The following is a 20402-nucleotide window of genomic DNA, read 5'->3' on the forward strand; positions in this document are numbered from 1 at the left end:
CCCGCTACTACATGCTATTGTGTACATATATTCCAAAGTAATGAATGAGTTGATGGAACACTATCTGTTTAAATGATCTCCATAAAAACTTGTATTACTGACTGGAAGTGATGGTGGACACCTTTAATTCCAGCACTCAGGAATCAGAATTAGGTGAATCTCTGTGAATCCAAGGCAAGTTCCAGGACAGGTACATAGAGAGACTCTATCTCAAAAGAAATAAACAAAACAAACTTTAGATTATTTGGTTAGAGAGATGGATCAGCAGTGAAGAACACTTGTTGCTCTTGAAGAGGACTTAGGTTTAATTCCCAGCCCCCATGTGATATTTTGCAATCATCTGTAACTCCACTTAGGAATCCAGTACCCTCTTCTGACTTCCATAGGCATTAGGCATGTACATGGTACACATACACACATGCAGACACACACACACATACGTACAAAATAAATAGATCTAAAAAGGAATTTTAAATCTTATATTACTCAATTAGAACTGTGGTAAAGAAATCTAAAATCCAGTGTTCTGTAACTGTTAACATCTCCCAAATTGAAATTAAATGGAATCTGGAGTAGCTATTTCAAAAAGGAGCAGTCCTGGATATGAATTAAATGGTAAACTTAAAGGAATTGGCCTGTTCCGGAGGTGACAATACCTATGATTCACAAAAAGCACAACTCTTCACGTCAGTCAACAATTGGAAACAGCTCTAAGAGGAGAATGTTAGCCAAAGGAGTGAAGAGAAACAGGAAACAAGCCACAGCCACGGTCTCGCTGCCACAAACAGCAGATTCAGGATCAAGCTTCTGCTCTCCAGAACTACAAAAGGGAAATTAGGCACTTTTATCCAGAAATTGAGACACTCTTCAATTTAGGTTTAGGAATGCAAGACTAGAAACAGAGGGAAACTGGGTATTAAAGTTGGGCTCGACAAAGGGGCAGAGATCTACCAATAAGCTGGGAATTGTTAAGCCACAGAAAGATAAGCAAGGGCTATGTAAAAACTTCCTTTGTCAAGAAGGGGTAGTCAGAGAGCCAACTGAAGAGCCTGGAGTTAGGGAACAAGTAAGCCAGAGGCTCCTAGGAGAATGACGCAGGTCTAAAAGTAACACCACCTTCATCCAGCCTATAGCCCCCAAGAGTAAAAAGGCATAACTTCCTTTGCATAGCCCTATTCATCTACATGGCACAGTTCTAGGAACTAAATGTATACTACATAAAATTTGATCGGCCTATTGAAAACCTTCTAGGATATGCACAGAAACTAATGTCCAAGTCTTCTAGCCCACATGTTCACGTCTCCATCACCTTCTCTATGTAAGTTTTGTGCATTCAGTTTGGCTTCTCCACAAGTGTGCACTTCAGGGCCTTCTACTCTTCCGTATGTATTGTGACATTAATTCACTTGGAATACTACAACAAAACATTATCAACTACATAGTGATACATGGCAGAAAGGTTGTTTCTTGTCCTACAGGTCTGGGAATCTAGCTTCAATCCTCAGTGTCTGGTGAGGGGCCTATTCCTGTTTCGTAGATGTGATACTCTCTTTGTCGCCACATGGCAGAAACAACAAGGGGATCTAAGATGTTAATGTCATTCCTAAGAGCTCTGCCTTCATGATTTAATGGCTCCCACAGTGCCATTCTGGTGCCATCCCATTCATGATTAGGTTTTAACATGCAAATTTGTGGAAAATTAAACACTCAGACCAAAGTAGTGGCAATCTTGTTTTTAAAAAATGGCTTCTGTGTTGGAAGCATAAGGTGTTTCAGTGGCTAAATGTTTCAATAAAATAAACCAAGTAAAGATTAATTTGGCTAAGGGGCAAGGTCAAAGAACATAATGTCATCGGCTCCTTTCAGCAACACATGACACAAAATTAGGAATATTGTAAAAATTAATACTTGCTGAAGCCCAAGTTAAGATTTTTATCACCGCATTTCGGCCTGAAAACTTTCTTATATAAAGTTATGTACTTGCCCCCATTCACTGAGCAATTTATTTTTTCAATAGTTTTCATCCAATTCACGTTCTTATCTATGGTAGGCAAGAGCTCTTCCATTGAGTTAGACCTCCAGCTGCAATGAGTGATGTTAGTAGAATGATTTGTGCTAAATTCCCTTCAGTCCCCAACAATTTAGGGTTATCTTTTAAGTTTCATAGGACAGATTTTTGGGAGGGAGGGTGTGGACATCAATCATTTAGATGTGTGAAATTCATGTTTCAAAACATAGAAAATGTAAAATCTTAAAGAGTAAAAGCTGGTTCAAAAATAGCAAACCATTTCTCTTGCTTTAGCATTCTCCAGTTGCCTGTGGTTCCTTGTGTAGATTTGAGGCCACATGCTCTTTCCTATATCTCATTTGGCATGTCTAATTGTTTAGTTATTATTCTCTCATGTAATACATTGTGACCACAGCTTCCCCTCGATTTTCTCCTCCTAGACTCTCCCCTCTCCCCCTGATCCAGTCCTTCTCTGTGTGCCTTCAGAAAAGGGCAGGCCTCCCAGGGATATCAACCAAACAAGGAATAGCAGGTTGCAATAAGACTAGACACATCCTCCCATAGTAAGTCTGGATGAGGCAATTCAGTAGGAGGAAAAGGGTCCCAAAATAAGGCAAAAGAGTCAGAGACACTCCCTGCTCTCACTGTTAGGTGTCCCATAAAAACATGAAGCTATGTGACCATAACATGTATGCAGAGGACCTAGGTCAGACCCATACAGGCTCCCTGATGGTCTGTTCAGTCTCTGAGAGCTCCTATGAGTCCCTATGAGCCCTGCTTACTTTGTTCTGTAGACCACATTCTTGTGGTGTCCTTGACCCCTCTGACTCCTATATCCACTTCCCCCTCTTCCACAGACTTCCCCAAGCTCTACCTAATGTTTGGCTGCATCTGCTCCCATCAGTTGCTGGGTGAAGCCTTTCCAATGACAATCATGCTAGACTCTGGTCTACAAGCATAACTGAGTATCATTAAGAATCATTTCATATCTTCCTCTTCTCCTCCTCCTCCTTCTCCTCCTCCTCCTCCTCTTTCTTCTTCATCCTCCCTCTCCTCCTCCTCCTTCTCCCTTCCTTGTCCTTCTTCATTCTTCTCTGTTCTTCCTTCTCCCTTCTCCCTCCCTTCTCTCTTCTCCATTCTCCCTGCCTCCTCTTCCTCCTCCTCTTTCTTCTTCTTTCTCTTTCTTCTTCTTCTGGTTGTGTTTGGTTCTATCCTAGGTCTCTGAGCTATCTAGCCCCTGGTTTCTGGCCCTCCAGGCAGTGTTAGGCTTGGGTTCCTTGTCATAGCATGGGTCTCAATTTGGACCAGTCATTGGTTGGTCACTCCCACAATTTCTGCATAACCTTTACCCCAGCACATCTTACAGAGAAGGACAAATTGTAGATTAAAGGTTTTGTGTCTGGGTTGGTATCCCAGTCCCTCCACTGGAAGCCTTGCATGGTTACAAAAGATGGCTGGTTCATGCTCCATATCCCCATTGCTAGGAGTCTTCACTAGGGTATCCCTGGTAGATTCCTGGGTTTCCAATGCACTAGATTTCTACCTCACTCCCCAAATGCCCCCCAATTCCAGTTGTCTCTCCCAGTACACCGTCCCTCCATACTCCCCAACGTGATTCCTCATGTTTCCATCCCCACCTGCTGCTGTCCACTCCTGAAATCTATTGTATTTCCCCTTCCCAGAGAGATCCATGAGTCTCCCTGTGAGCCCTCCTTGTTGCTTGTTCAGCTCAGGCTTAGGCAGTCATGTTAGTGAGACTTAGTGTGTATAGATTCTGACATTCCTGGGAGACACAATCTCACAGTAAACTTCCTACTGTGGTTCTTAAAAATCTTCTTTCTGCCTCCTCTTTGGCCTTAGGAGTAAGAGTTGTATTGTATCCATTGTGACTGGGCTCCATAACTCTGAGTTTTGATTGGTTGTGATTTTCCATGATGGTCTCCTTCTGTTGCAAAGAGGATTTTCCTTTATGAGGAATGAAGATTAAACTTATCTGTGGGTATAGGGACAAATATTTAGAATGTAGTTAGGGACCATGGGTATTTACTAAAGTGATGGTTATAGGTGCTCTTCAAAGATCCATGATTTCACTATCCCTAGGTAAAGACAATCAAAGAATGTTGAGAATGGGAGAAATGGCCTTTCCCAGGGAAGAGCACACAAATTCATTATCCAATACCAAATGATTAGCCCTGAAAAAAAATACATATAAATAACATTATACAGACTAAGCAGGTTGTACTTATTTATGTAGTTATATATGTGTATATATGCGTGTGTAACAATATATGTATATATGTTACATATTATATATTGTGTTATATATTGTATATATGTAACAACAATGAAAACAGAGGCATTGAATTTGAAAAAGAGCCCTGAGGGCTACAGGGAGGGTTTGGAGGAAGAAAAGAGATGGAGGATATGATGTTAATATATTATAAGCTCAAAAATAAAAGAAATATTTTAAAAATAAAGTAAGTTTAGTTTATTTGAAGAAAATAAAATAATCCAAACTAGTATGTTTAAGCTTTAGGAAAATCAATCTACTATAGTAACAATCCATAGAGTATATGCATCTAATTCATCAAGTTATTCTGTGACTTTTATAAAAGAAATTTGTTTTCTCCCTTTTATTAAAATAGATTCTATAGGGCTGGAGAGTTGGCTCTGTGGCTAAGAGCACTTGTTGTTGCAAAGGACCCAGGTTTGATTTCCAACACCCACATGGAGGCTCACCCTCTTCTTGGGCACCAAGCATGTGTGTAGTACATACACGTACATACAGGCAAAACACTCGTACGTATAAAGTAGTCAAAATAAACCAATTTCTTTGTTTAAAAAAATAGATTCTATTCTCATACAATATGTGTTAATTGCAATTTTCCCTCCATAACCTCCTCCCAGTTCCTACCCATCCTTTCCAGATCCACTCCCTTCTGTCTCTTATTAGAAAAATAACTGGATTCTAAGAGATAAGAACAAAACATAACAAAATAAAATATAAGATAAAACAAGAACTATCACATCAAAGTTGGACAAGGCAAACCAACAGAAGGAAAAGTGTCCCAAGAGAAGAACAGGAATCAAAGACAAACTCATTCACACATTCAGGAGCCTTATAAAAATACTAAACTGAAATCTATAACATACATGCAGAGGACTTGATGAAGACCTGTATCGCCCTGTGTTTGCTGCTTCAGTCTCTCTAAGTTCACATAACCTTTGCTCAGTTGATTTAGAGGACTTCTGTAAATTGTTCTCCTGGTGTCCTCTGTCCCCTTTGGCTCTTACACTCTTTCTGCTTCCTCTTCTGCTGTGGGCTTCCCTGAGTTCTAAGAGGTGAGATTTGATGGAGACATCCCATTTATGGGATGAGAGCATGTTACAAGCTCTCTCTTTCTCTCCACATGATGTCTGGCTGTGGCTTTCTGCATCTCTTCCCATCTGCTGTAGAAGGAAGACTCTCTGATGATGACTAAGTTAAGTCACTGACAACAAATATAGCAGAATATCAGGAATCATTCTTATTGATACTTTTTTTAGACCAGTAATATCTTTTTTATTTTGCAATACAATTCAGTTCTACATATCAGCAACGGATTCTCTTGTTCTTCCCCCTACATCCCCCCTCACCTTCCCCCCAGCCCACCCCCATTCCCACCTCCTCCAGGGCAAAACCCCCCCGCGGACTGAGATCAACCTAGTAGACTCAGTCCAGGCAGTAGACCAGTAATATTTGGTTTTATCTCAGGTCTCTGGGCTATCTTGTCTCTGGTTCCTGATTACTCAAGCAGTGTCACGTGTGGGTTCCGTTTTGTGGAGTGATTCTTAAGATAAATCAGACATTGGTTGGTTACTCCCTCAAGGTTTGTGCCACCATTGCCCTAGTATATTTTGCAGGCAGGATAGATTGCAGATCAAAGGTTCCCAAAAGAGGTTTGAACAAATAAATATGTGTTTGTCCTAACTAGCATAACAATAAATGCAAAAAGAAATGTAAGTCAAGCTTGAGGAACCAACAGTTTGACTGGAGTTACTTATTTACTTACAGGAGCATAGACAACTTAACGATTGTTACACCATTGGAAAAGAGAATTGTTCTTCCTAGTTATTGTTAATTCTTGTACATCTTTAGTAAGGAATAGGTTCTTGTGCTTGGTCTTTCTTAATGACCCAACTGATGAATCATCTCTTAAGCCATTTTTCCTGAAGTAATATTAGATGGTCCCAATTTTGTGAGGGACTCATACAGTCAATCACAGATGCTCTGGTTTTAAGATGGCAGTAGCCATGTCAAACCCAGACAGGGTCATGAAAACACAAGTCCACAATGCTATGCAAATGTAATTATTTTCAATACATTAACTGCTGTGGAACAATATCTGCACACAGTAAATATTAGTAAATGCAGACTGAAAGATCATAAACACTAGTAGAATTGGAAAGCATCACATGCTTTGACCTATGGTCATGGTTGTGCCTTTGTAATCATTTTGTCTATAAAACCAAAGAAGCTTTATATAGTAAAGAAAGAGCTGCAAAGTGGCCTCCAAGATATCTCTGTCACAGGACAACATGAATCTAAAGGTATCCATGTTGGTTATTCAAGGAATCAGACAACTGTCCATGGATAACCTGAGACTACAAATTTGTCTATACATATATTTGAGGAGGGTGAAATAAAGACTAGGAAGAAGAATTGTGGAAGCTATTAAAAATCTTCATAGAACACCAGTTGATGGGCTACATCTTCATTGAGAAAGTAAAATATAAGGAATTGGAATGTCAAATCCCACAAGTAATCTACTGCTTGGAGGTATGCTCTTGTCCTCCCATACTTATATTCTGAGGGAGTCCCATGATGCCAATTAACTCATCATACACAGAAAGCTTATTAATATGACATTCTGGAAAATCAATAAGAACAACAGTTCTGGTGCTCTCTTGCCCAGAAGAAGATTATTGACAGTATGGAGGTACAGCTAGGGAATGAGATAACCATGGGCTCAATAAGTAATAAGTGAATAAGAAGATCTTAGGAAAAGAATTCAGCCCACACACAGTCTTAGAAGATTTGTTGCAAGAAGGTTCTAAGAAAGGAAGATTGGAAGCAAAAGTAGGAGAAAGAGAAGGAAGATGAAAAGAAAGAACGAGACCAAGGTGAGATTAAAAATATTTATATTGGGTTGGGGATGTAGCTCAGTGCTAGAGTGCTTGCCTAGCATGCACAAGGCCCTGGGTTCGATCCTCAGCTACAAAAAAAAAATATTTATATTGACTTTCAACCTTATAATCATACGTAACATCAATGTCATTGCTTACATACCCGTAGTGCTTAATTCATACATATCAAAGCACAGTTTCATTTTATTTCTTAGTATTCCTTAGGATATACAACATGATGTCCTGTGCCAAGTGACAATAGCAGTATAGTTTCTATTATATGGATTAGGTTAAGGAATAAGCCAAGTATTTTTCCCTTGGCTGAATGTCTCTTAAACTTACTTTTTAAGGCACCTGGGATCAAAGTTAAAAGCAAGTAGGGCAGAGCTAGAGTCCTTCATGGAAGGTGGAAATGTGCTCAGCTGGCAACTCAAGTGTTCAGGAAGGAAGGCAGACACACTGGATGGTCAGGCTGTTTCCACAACCTTGACTTTTTGTGAGCTGTTTGCATCAAGGTGGCCAAGAATGTTGGACACGCATTGTATACACATATCAACTCCTATCTACTTAAATAGATTGATATTTCCAAATATAACTGAAAATACTCCTAGGGAGGTATTAGTCACAAATTTCCTAGTCCATCCAGATATTTTATGCCACTTTCTGGAAGAATGGAAGTTCTTAAAACCAGGTTTGTAAAGGTTCCAGTAAACTGGTTTTATGCTTAATGATTGGAGAGAGGGGTAGGGCTAAGATAGAAACCTCAATGATCACAAAGTGTGAAAGAGAAGCAAACTTCACATGTCCATCCTCTACAAGCAGCTCAGAATCCCTTAGCGTTGCTGGAGAAGAAGAAGCATAAGCCTCTTGTTGAGTATTGCATATTCAGTGCTCAGTAGACTAGGAAAATGAGAAGCCTTAGTGTATTGTAAACTCAGTTAAACTATTTCCTTAGCAAATATAACTCAGCATCCTAACTCTTACAAAATCTCATTTTTACATCACCCTTCCCCCATGCCTTCTGCCTATGGGCACTATTGATAAATCCCAAAACTCAATGGAATAGAAACATCTGAGAATTTCAACACATTTAACTTACTATTATGTTTAATCTCACAGAACTCCATAGCTATATTCTAATAAAAGAAAGATTTCAAAACAAACTCATATGCATACAGAGAGCCCAATGATTATGTGTTAAAACAACCATTCTGTAAGACAAATTGCTAAAGAGTCTTATTAATAAAAAAAAAAAACAGAGCCAGATATTGGTGTTAAAACTGAGAGAACAGAGGAATAGGACAAGCTACAGACAACCTCACCTCACCAACTCCTCAGCTTCCAAAGAGACCTACTTCATGTATATCCAAGACTATATGCCCTTCTGTCCCTGCCATCTTACTTCCTTTCTCTGATCAGCTACATCACTCTCTTCCTGACCAACTCTGTCACTTCCTGTCTGTCTGTACAGACCTCCAGACCTTTATGGTTAACTAGTATTGGAATTAAAGGCATGTGTCACTATGCTTGGCTCTGTGTCCCAGTGTGGCCTTGAACTCACAGAGATCAAGATGGATCTCTGCCTCCTGAATGCTAGGATAAAAGGCATGTGCAACCATTGCCTGACTTATATGTTTAATATAGTGGCTGGCTTTTTCCTCTGATCCTCAGATAAGCTTTATTATGGTGCACAATGTATCACCACACCATTCACCATATATAACCTACCAAATAACCATGCTTTCCTTGAAGAAATTGGTTTGTTTTTTGTTTTGTTTTTACATAATATTTTTATTGATTATTTTGGAATTTAATATAATGTACCCTAATCACGCTCATTTCTGAGTCTTCCTTGGTCCACCCCTCGCCACTGTGACCTCCCTCAAAAAAAAGAAGGAAGAAGAAGAAGGAGGAGGAGGAGGAGGAGGAGGAGGAGGAGGAGGAGGAGGAGAAGGAGGAGAAGAAGGAGAAAAAGAAAGAAAGAAAAAAGAAAGAAAGAAAGAAAGAAAGAAAGAAAGAAAGAAAGAAAGAAAGAAAGAAAGAAAGAAAGAAGAGAAAAAATACAAGTCTGATTTGTGTTGCCCATATACTCACTGGAACATGTTCAAACTCCAAGTGGAAGCCTCTTAAAGAAAACTGAGTCCACTGGGTGGTGGTGGTGAACATCTTTAATCCCAGAACTCAGGAGGCAGAGGCAGGCAGATCTCTGTGAGTTTGGGGCCAATCTGCTTTACAGAGGTAGTTCCAGGACAGACAACTCTGTCTCAAAACAAAACAAAATGAAAGAAAGAAGGGATGGAGGGAGGGAGGGAGAGAGAGAGAGAGGAACTAAATCCTTTCCCCAGCCATCCCCATACTTCCCAGAAGCCATTAATTGTGGAGAGCTACACTTCAGCATCCTTATCACAATTTTTAAGCATTCTCTTTGATGACTTTCTGTCTAGGCAGTTACTTTTTGGGGTGGGGGTGTGTAATAGGGGTAGGGGCTTCCCAGAAGCCTTCTATGTCCCTCTTTCTCATCTATGGATCTGCAGCCATCTACGCCACTGCAAAAGCAGCTTCCTTGCTCTTTACAGTCAGTGGTAGATTATCAACATCCACATGATCTCTGGCATCGGCATGTGGCTCTGACCTCAGCATGATCTCTGATGGCAGCACAGACCATGGACATCAACATGGCCTTCTGACATAGCACAGGCCAACATGGCTTCTGGGGCAACATGAGCCATGGACACCCATATAGTCTCCAGCAGTAGCCAGGCCCATGGACATCAACATAGCTTCAGGGGGCAAACAGAACACAGATACTCAAATGACTTTCTGTGGTAACATGGCACACAGACATCAACATGGCTTCAGGAAGCAATGCAGATCACAGGCATCCACATCGCCTTCAGTGGTAACATGGGCCATGGACATCAACATGACCCCCAGCTTCAACAGGACCACATACCTCAACATGGCCCACTGGTTTTTGACCAAGCATACGAATCATGTTTCTTTAGTTTATCTTCAGTATGATACCTCTTCATATGTGTAGGGCAGAACATGGGGTGGGGGTTGTTCTAGGAAAATAGAAACCAGCATATTTACTATCTTTACTATTGGATATAGGATGACTGGTTTCTCCCCAGAAAGGCTATTAGGTATAACAAATGGCCAGTGAACAGCAGTGTGTGCTTTCTAATGGAAATCTACAGTGTAACAAGCAATGATATTCATTAAGGACTGAATTTTATTAAATGTGGAACAAATAAGCCCTGGAAAATATTTTAATTAAGAAATAATTCCAAGTAAAGTCTTATGCAGCTGTACAGCCTACAAACCACAGCCATGACCAGCATGGCAAAATCTAACAAAGGGTGTAATAGTGACACTTCTATCTTGGAGGTAACCAACAGATACCTAACTGGACATACGGTCCATTTAATAGGAGGGAGTTAATCCTGGGCACCCTAGCCAACTACGTACAACTAGTGAGATCATGAACACTAGATCCAAACCTACTACAACCACTTTCCTAAACCACTGCAGTTTCCAATTGTATTCTAAATACTTGTCCTTATATCCACATCTAAGGGGAACACTCACCCCTCAACAAAGATTTTTATTTTTCACAGCAGGTGGAGACCATTACAGAAATTCACAACTGGTCAAAATGCAGAGAACTAACAATGGGGTGTGCATTCCCAATTGATACATCTACAACACAACCCCTGCACTTAAAGCTCAGGAAACATCATGAAACAAGGGGCATAATGTAAAAGCCACAGGACCAAGACAACTTCTGTAACATAGTGTCTTCTGTATATGATAGGGAGATGCACCCATGAGATTTCAACAATATGGCTTCTTAAACAAGACCTGTATAAAGACAACACCAATTGACATTCCAACATGAATGGGGTAAATCTTACAAGACCCCACCCCTAGACAAAGAGCCACAAGCAATCAATGGCTACTAAGAGAGAGCAAATCAGTCTTCTCTAGGGACAAGCCCCCAGAAACGTTATCCAGTGCCAAGGGATTATCACTAAACACACTCATATATATGAATAACACTAAATGGGGTCAGCAGGTTTTATATGTGTGTATCAATAATTAAAGAAGTGCTCATTGATGTGAGAGGGAGTGGAAACACAGAAAAAAATTGGAAGGGGAGAGGTTGGAAGTGTAAAAGACGAAGCAAACAATCACATACATAAGCTGTAGCACAAACAAAAAAGTTCCTCTCCACTGGACATGTAGGACTATATAGTAATCAAGAACCCAGATAAGGCTTCATCTTCTAAGGATAAGCCCTGGATTTTGGTCCCATTTTGCATAAAGGGTAAGTTAGTAATAAAGTGAAGGGTCAATATCAGAAAGTTCATAAAAACAGCATCAGAGACGCCATCACCAGTAAGAGAAATTTTAACTTAGTTTGGAAACTACACAAAAGGACAAAACTTTATTACAGCACAAATGTCAAGAAGCAAGAATGATATTGACATTATATAAAGACCTTTCTAGAACTACAATAGTAGACTGTGGAAGACAGGCTCCTTGTTTCTGAAACTCACAAACAGTATATTATCAAAGGGAAGTTTGGACAATGAAACAAGGATTCTGAGGATATTCAATAATTTGTAATTATATGTAAATAACTTGTAAAGATGAAATTTTAAAAGAAAATTAATATCAAAATATGGTGCATGGCAAAAATAAGACACTATCTAAATAGTACATGTACATATGACTTTCTAACATAGGAATCAGTGAGTTTTTTTCTAAAAGGGCTTGATAAATATTTAAGTTCTGTCAAACGAGATTTCTGGCACAACCATTAAAATCTGACATCATAGATTTAACTAAAATAAACACAGACATTATATAAGGGCAAAAGGCTGGTGGAGTTCCCATCAAACTGTAGTCACAGTAATAGACCGTTGACCAGGTGTGGCCTATGGTCCATGCTTTTCTAGCCTCTATTCTAATGTATTTTGATGCAAGAAGTCAGTATTATTATTCTTACGATGTTAAAATGATTAATATGAGTTGAAATACATTATTGTTCAAGACAACTTGATTTGCTGACTTCAAAATGTATCAGAGGAAAGAACTTTGAGAAGAATTTTCCAATCTTACCACGTTAATGCTGCTTATACCCTTATGCAATTTAATGTCACACTTTACATGTTTCATTGGTGTATAAAAAACCACCAAGTGGAAAAAATCCATTAAATGATTCAAAGTGGAAAACTCAACCATTATAGTTTATCTCCAGAAAGATAATACTAAACCTTATCTATTTACATTTAGCCAGGGACATATAGTTTTATTGCTTACAGAATAAAAACATAGAGTCAAACTAATGATGAAGCTGTAGAAGTTTCCCTTTGGATGGGTTTATAGTCCGCCAATGTGGAGTTCACAGCAGTAGGAGCCCACAGGAGAGGAGAAGTGATGCAGAGAAAAGTGACGGGTTTCTCTATAAATAAGCCATCCAATTGTAATAGAAAGATGGAATTTCATAGGTGACGCCATAAGTAGATAGGATACATAGATGTTTTCTGATGAGATAATCCATGGAGTGTCATCTTTTTGACCAGTTTCCAGATAAACCTGGTTTCCTGTTCTTTGAGTGTACAGCCAACCAAATGCATCTTTATCCATTATTTTTTTTTCTTCCTCTGGCAGCAAAATATCAAACGGAAGCAATTAATGAAGAAGATGTTCATTCTGGCTCACAGGTTTAGAGGAACGGTCTATGTTGGGGAAGGCTTAGAGCCTGGACCAGCTATGTCTGTGTGATGCATCAGTGTCCTGTTAACATAAGGCAAAGCAGAAAGCAGAGCGTTATATCAGAGCTAGGCCTGAGTGCAACCTTTAAAGCTCTACCTCTAGTGACGTCTACCAGCCAGGCCTTCCAAAAGCTCCACAGCCTTCAAAATAACGCTGGGAAACACGCCTTCAAAGCAAGTAGGGACATTTGATATCCAGACAAATACAACATACTTGCTAACGTCTCTGTACAATGGAATCTTACGTAGTTTAGTTTCCAAACTGCTATGACCCTCATATCTATCACTAATTTGATTGTGATTTGAGTCTCACTTTGAGTGAGAATTTCCCATATTAAAAAAAAAAACAAACTTAAATAGGTATGTCACACGTTTTCATCTTATTTAATTTTCAACTTTTTGCCATCTCTATTCCAGCATAGACTGGGCTACTGTGAACTTTGCTAACAACTGGGTCAATCCATATTTAGGGATGTGAGGGACGATCTCTGACACCATTATTATGTCTAAACGAAAAGTCACAATATCCAGGAAAGTATTCAGCTACTATTTTACTGCATACTTGTCTTTCAGTCCTAAATTTGTTGACTGCATGAGCAAAGTTTTTTGGTAGATTTTCAGCTCCATCCTTAGTGATTTTTATACTATTGCAATTTGAAGCAGAATTGGCATAGATTTGGATTTGCTTGAGTAAATTATATCATTGGTAAACTACTCAGCCAATTACTTTAATTAAAGTATTCACTTCCTCATCCTGTCCTGGGCTTTTTGATCTGCTTTTTCCTGTCTCTGTACATCTTTACTTGAACTTTCATGGCCAAGGACTTGACTATGCTGTAGACTCCTCTGTTCAGGTATTCCCTGTAATCTAGCTTGCGTTCCTTCATGCATGTCTTTCTGTCTGAACTCCATCCATGAGTGACTTTCCTATTAACTTTTCCTCTTGCTGCTACAACAAATTATCCCTGGCTTAAGTGCCTTAAACCAATTTGAATTTATCCACTTGCTATTCTAAAAGCTGGAAGTCTAAAATCACTTTCTCTGAACTCAGATGAAGGTGTCAGCAGAGTTAGCCCCTATGGAATAAGCTGTAGTTGGAAAATCCATATTCATGACTTTTCTCCCTTCTCATACTTCCAGTGTCCTTTGGGTCATAGTCCCTACTTCTACCTTCAGAACACCTCACTCCAACCCCTGTTCATCATAACTCCTTAGCCTCTTCAGCTTCCCTCTGCTAAGGGTATGTCTAATGACAGTTACAACACACTGGAACAGCCAGGAGAATCTTGTCACCTCAAGATTTTTGATGTCACTTGTCAAGTCACTTTTTGAATCCTAGGGTAACCTTCAGGGTTCCAGAGACTAGAATTAGGGTATCTAGGAATGTATGTTGCTTCCTTGATTATGCATTCTACATTCCAAGGAGTTATGCACCTCCTCATGCAACATATCTTTACTTCCATCTCAACTTGCATAAATATCTCAATCCATTTCAACTTCTCTTCAGCTATATACTAGAGCTGAGTATAGAATGGGGCCTCCACATATTGCCCTTTGGCTACAGCTCTGGCTGTGGCAAAAAAATAATAACCTCATTTCCCTCATCAACTTTCTCCCCAAATTTTCACAGCTGTTTCATACACTTCTTCTGTCTCCTTCAACTGCTTACTCTGCCATTACTTTTTCTCATCTCTGTCCCTCAGTCATTACCCTGGTTGTGACTAACTTCCTCTGGAACCTAAGTTACTGTGAAGCTTTTAACTAATTTCTCTGTCTCTGTCTTAATCATACCAGTCAGGATGCTGTTGAGGTGGGGCAGACAACAGTGATGAAATCCTGAAATGAAATACTAGTAATAGGACAAAAAGGAGAAGATATATTTCAATGTTCTAAGTCTGTTTGAAGTAGTCTCACCATACACACACATGAAAAAGTGAGATGATGGGTGTGATAATTAACTGTGTAGTAATTTCATAATGCATATCAAAATATTATTTTATACATTGAATATATGTGTATATATAATATTGTCAGGCATAGTTCAACAAGACTAAAATTTTTAAAAATGATAATTAGGAGGAAAGATTGATAACGAACTGGCATATGTTAAGAAGACAGGGAATTGGAAGAATGCAGAAAGACTCTTCAAGGTCCAGTGTGAAAATCTAGGTGCATAGCATGTTCTTAATGAGGAACAGGATTATGATGTAGGATGAAGCACAGGGGATGTGACAAACACGTTCATGGAGATCCAGTAGTACATTCAAGAGATAACACCGGTAAGTAGTGGTTTCTGTGATGAGTCAAAGCACCTCACCATTACTGCCAATGAAAACACATGAACACCTGAGAAACTATAGGACAGACTTGGGGGATAGGCGTGAATGTGGCCTATTGCACAGCATTTTACTCTTTTACCAGGTCTTGTTAGCAGATTTAATGTTTCAGAGATTTAATGTCATGCCTAGAGCCAAGGGATCAGACCAGGAAAATCAAGCCATCTCCTCACTCAAGTCCAGGGTGAAGTGAGATCTGTGGGAATAGTGAGGCACATGCAAACAGAATCCAAGTCTTCAAAGACATCAGGATACTTCCGACCCTTCTATAATTTAACTACTCAAGATTGTGCGTCATCTTCATTTTCCTAATAAATTTGTTTTTTAGTCTTTTAAAACACAATAAGAACTCAAAATAGAGATCTGTGATAGAGATGCCAATACAAAGCTGTTCATCTTCAGAATGTGGATAAAGTCCTTGGCTTAAACAAGCTCATCTGAGGACAAGTGTAAAGTGGGAAAAGACAACCAGAAATAAAAAGGACCTATCCCATGTGTATGGTTGACTGGAAGAACTCCAGGATTCAAAATGATAGGACAAAATGAAAATGCCATGGAAGGAAGTTAAGAATATTCAGTTACACAGGCCTGCTTCCTGTCTCCATGGGACAGAGTAGTTCAGAATCCATCAGCCTTCATAGTATGGAGATGTCAAAAGCTCAGTGTAGGGATTAAAGAGTCCATTGATGGTGAAGAAGCAAGTACAGTGTGTGGTCAGGAGAAAACACTACCAACGCTTGAAGATAAAAATTAAGGAAAGAGTTGAAAGATTAAGAAAAGTCTGACGATTTAACGAACTTATTTTTCTTGTTAAGATGGGAGAAATCACATTTGTGTAAATAAAAGAAAAGGCTGGAAAGTTGAAAAAATATTTCTTTTTGATTGAGAAAGGAAATAGTGTTAAGAGACATAGAAAAATTAAGAGGATCTGTAATATGAACAAAATTCTCTGAAGACAAATGCAAACCTATGTTTCTGTAAACGAAAATTGAGAGATGATGTTTCAATATTAGTTTGCATCTCAAAGAATAGATGACATCCTACTTGAGAACCATGATTGTCTCTATGAAATCAAGGTAATGTCATCAAATCCTGAAAAAAAATGTAAAAATGTGGGGTAGCTATTCCTAGAAATGACTTCAGACTCAGTATCTCTGAGTGGAAGGAGAGTATTTGATTCCAAAAATGGCAAATTGCAGGATTTCATCAGGAAACTCACAGTCATGATGTATTACTCTAGCTTTTTTTTTTTTTTTTTTTTTTTGGTTTTTCGAGACAGGGTTTCTCTGTGTAGCTTTGCACCTTTCCTGGGACTCACTTGGTAGTCCAGGCTGGCCTCGAACTCACAGAGATCCGCCTGGCTCTGCCTCCCGAGTGCTGGGATTAAAGGCGTGCGCCACCACCGCCCGGCTCTAGCTTTTTCTATGATATAGAATTGTAAGGTTTTCTGGAATTATGGTGGGGGCAGAGTTCACACAGAGAAGAATATTTTGAGTACAGAACTCTACCAAGTGTGTGTCACTTACTGTGATGTAATTCAGAAAGTCGGGGGAATTTCCTCATATGTGGTGTCTCTGAAGGGATCTCCTAGTTCTTCTGTATTTTTGAATAAGGAATGTCCCTCACCATGCCTTTCACTAGTTGTTAGAAAATAAAGATTAAAATCAAAATACCTAGGTTAGAGAACACATTTTGTTAGGAGTAGATGCTGGAAAAGTGACCAAGTACAAACCACAGACATTCTCTTTTTAAATGATAAGTGCACAAAGATGAGTCTTGACAGTTATTTGTCTCGAACTGTTTGGGGACCACCCAGGCAGGGGGATTGGGATCCATCGCTGGTGCATGCGCAGGCTTTTGGGAATCCGGTGCCTATGGTGTGGTGCCTTGCACAGCCTTGGTACAGTGGGAAGGAGCTTGGACCTGCCTAGGCTCAGTATGCTAGGCTCTGCTGACTCCCCATGGGAGACCTTGATTTGGGGGATGTGGGGATGTGGGGTGTCTTGGGAGGGAGGGCTGGGAGATGGGAGGAGGGAGGAGGTGGGATCTGTGGGTGGTATGTAGAGTGAGTAGAAAATTTCTTAATAAAGAAAAATGGAAAAAATGAGTCTTGAACATATTGTGGGTGCAACTCACCTGTGACACTAAGTCCACAGGGCATGATAAAAAAACAACCTCACCTTCGTTGTAAGAATCCATTCATCTATAGCACAGGACTCAGAAGAAAAAAAATGTGCCTTGATCAGTTTGCATAGCTGAGAGAGAGAGAGAGAGAGAGAGAGAGAGAGAGAGAGAGAGAGAGAGAGAGAGAGAGAGATTTTCAACAAACAGCACCCCTCAGTTGGACTACTTTGTGTTTCATCAGGGAGAATGGCTTAAAGAGCCAAGAGACGAAACATCCAATATGTGAGGTTAGCACCTAGAAAAGGAAGCCATACAAGTTGAAGACAGACATCACTCAAGTCACACTTTTAGCCTCGGGCCGAACCGGTTTGCTGTCTGTTGCTGCAGATGAAAGAAGAGTCCTGTGCAATGCTGATGTGAACTGCAGCTGAGTGTGACAACCTGAAAGACTCACTCTGCTCAGCTGCATGGGGCATAGCAACACTGGTGCACCAGGATAATGCATGGTTTCTTCCCACAGCCAGTTTCATTCAAAAATCACCACATTCTCTCCTCTGCATGGATGGCTTCTAAAACAAGCAAAGTAAAAACCACTGTTTCCATGTTGTTTCACCATTATGCAATATACTTTCATCATTGCTAAGTTTGAGAAACCAAACATTCTTCCCACGTTGCACAAAATGCTTTTTTCTTCCATGAGTGTCCTTGAAAAGCCCTGAGATCTACAACTGGGGAAGAAATCTTTCTATGGGAGGAAGCTGCTATTTCTTTTCCTACGGGAGCCAAAGCGTAGCCTTGAGACCACCCTCTCAAGTGGAAGATGGAAAACCTCAGGAACTGTAGCATCGAGCAACTCTCCACAGTGGAGCTGCGAGAGGTTATTGAGCACAGGTGTTTAATTATGATGCATTAGAGAAACGGGTAACGCTCAATGGCCCTCACACAGGCCTCCGCCTGTGCAGTGGCCGTCCATTGGTTTGTGCAGGGCTCATATTGAGAAAAGTGATTCTGCTCCAGCCCTGCTCAAGGGCCATTCTTGTCTTGGTGTAACCAAGTTCACTGCCAGGAAACCACAGGTTTTCTCCACATGAGCAGGTCCATTATGCAAGTTTATAATCTGCATCTGGGTTGTCTCCCCTGGAATTAGACACTTCTGAAATCAAGTGAAAAATCAGAATAATTCAAGCTGTCCTGCAGGGAAAAAAATCTCTCCAGGTACCTTCCACAACTGAATTTGTGAAAAGCAAGGAAAACAAAAAGGCTAGTCAAATGACCAAGATCATGGTAATTCATCCTGAAATAATAGTCTGTCCTCTACTGCTAGATTGGTAGTTAGGAATGCTATTTATTGAGCAGAAACTGGTCCAAGAGCTTTTAAAGTATTATCTCAAATTCAGTCTTATTGGAAAGATAGTATTGCAATAACTATCACTGATACTGGAGATGAGAGTTTATCAAGGAACTCTACATTGTCTCACATTAAAGTCAATGTTTGTCTTTTCCTTGATTGTGTGACTTTCTCAGACTCTGTGCATAAAATTCTAAAGCCAAGAGAGTGTAAGCGAACAGTAAAATAGGCACGATTTGTTTTCTGAATTCCAAAGCCTACCATCTATCCATTCTACCTTAGCATATTTTTTATTGTTTTATTTTATGTGCATTGGTGTTTTTGCCTGAATGTATGTCTGTGTGAGGGTGTCAGGTTTCCTAGAACTGGAGTTATAGACAGTTGTGAGCCTACTGTACTGGGAATTCAACCCAGGTCCTCTGGAAAAGCAGTCAGTGCTCTTAACCTCTGAGCCATCTCTCGAGCCCTGCATATATTTCTTTTAATAAGAAATATTTGTATTTTTATTACATTTATGCATATGCATGCATGCTTGCATGTTTGCATACATAGCCCAGAGAACTTTGGGGAACTGGTTTTCTCCGAATACAATATAGACCTTGGGGATGGAATTCAGGAGCTAGTTCAATAAAGATAAAGGCTGTAGAATACCCATCCAATAAATTCCACAGAATAGTTGTATGTAATGTTTCATTTGAAGTCAGGAGCTGCTAGACACAATGTAAGAATACAGCACTGCACACTCCAGGCAGGCCAGTACAGTGTCTGGCCCTATACCATGCCGGAGAATAGCTTCTCGGGTAGCAGACACACAGGGGCAATGCCAGGGGACAGGAGTCCTCTAAGCAAAGGCTACAGCTAGAACCATGGTAGCTGTCAATTTCTTCCTTTAAGAGGCAGAATTTTTGTTCTTAAAAGTTCTGAAAATAATAGAACAATATCGGGGAGAGTTAATCTCTGTCAACTACAATGATGTTTAATTTCTTTGTAATCTGTTGGTCAAGACTCCCCAGTTTCAAGATTTTCAAAGTATGTAAATTAAAAATATTTATTGTCAATTAGTTTTATTCCTCCCCTGAAAATGTATGAGATCAAAGGAGACTCACCAGCATTTGCCATTTCAGATAATCACTCAGAATGCCTAATGTTCATTTCACGCCACTGTTCATAACAAGATACCTAAAAAGACCTATTTTTTTGTGGTTCTATGAATCAAACTCAGTTCCTCACACACATTCAATAAACACTCTATTACTTTACATTCCAAGCCCTATTTTTTAAAAAGTCAAGTACATTATAGATATTTAAGGATAAAATTTACATAGCCAAACTTGACAAAATTGAATATTTAATATCTATGGATTTTATTATACATTAATTGTACTTCAGTTTTTAAAAGTCTTACAAACATTCTGAATGGCTGCATGCTAGTAGTTCTTAAGGCTCAATATTGCTACATGTGATAAATGGTGCATGGAAAGAACATATGGGGTATGAATGCTTTTTCATGGGTCTTAATGGAAGCACCTCACCATCCCCTCTCTTCAGGGATTCAGAGAATGTGAGACTCAGTACCGGGGTCAGTGACATGCTGCAACATTTGAATTCTCCCATTTGATGAAGCACCCGTTTTTCCC

At 39.6% G+C, this 20402-nt stretch overlaps 1 long non-coding RNA gene and 1 other non-coding gene across 2 annotated transcripts; one reads left to right on the top strand and one right to left on the bottom strand.

The window, feature by feature from the left end:
* Nucleotides 1-12410: 12410 nt before the first annotated feature.
* On the bottom strand, nt 12411-19375 carry LOC131893917 (uncharacterized). Its single transcript, XR_009374769.1, has 2 exons — nt 17872-19375; nt 12411-12979 (listed from the first exon to the last, which is right to left on the bottom strand). It is a non-coding gene; the product is annotated as an uncharacterized LOC131893917 (long non-coding RNA).
* Nucleotides 15248-15312, top strand: LOC131894030 (small nucleolar RNA SNORD29). Its single transcript, XR_009374817.1, has one exon. It is a non-coding gene; the product is annotated as a small nucleolar RNA SNORD29 (small nucleolar RNA).
* Nucleotides 19376-20402: the final 1027 nt, after the last annotated feature.

This window comes from Peromyscus eremicus, chromosome 16_21, assembly GCF_949786415.1.
Source record: "Peromyscus eremicus chromosome 16_21, PerEre_H2_v1, whole genome shotgun sequence".
NCBI classification, from domain to species: Eukaryota; Metazoa; Chordata; class Mammalia; order Rodentia; family Cricetidae; genus Peromyscus; species Peromyscus eremicus.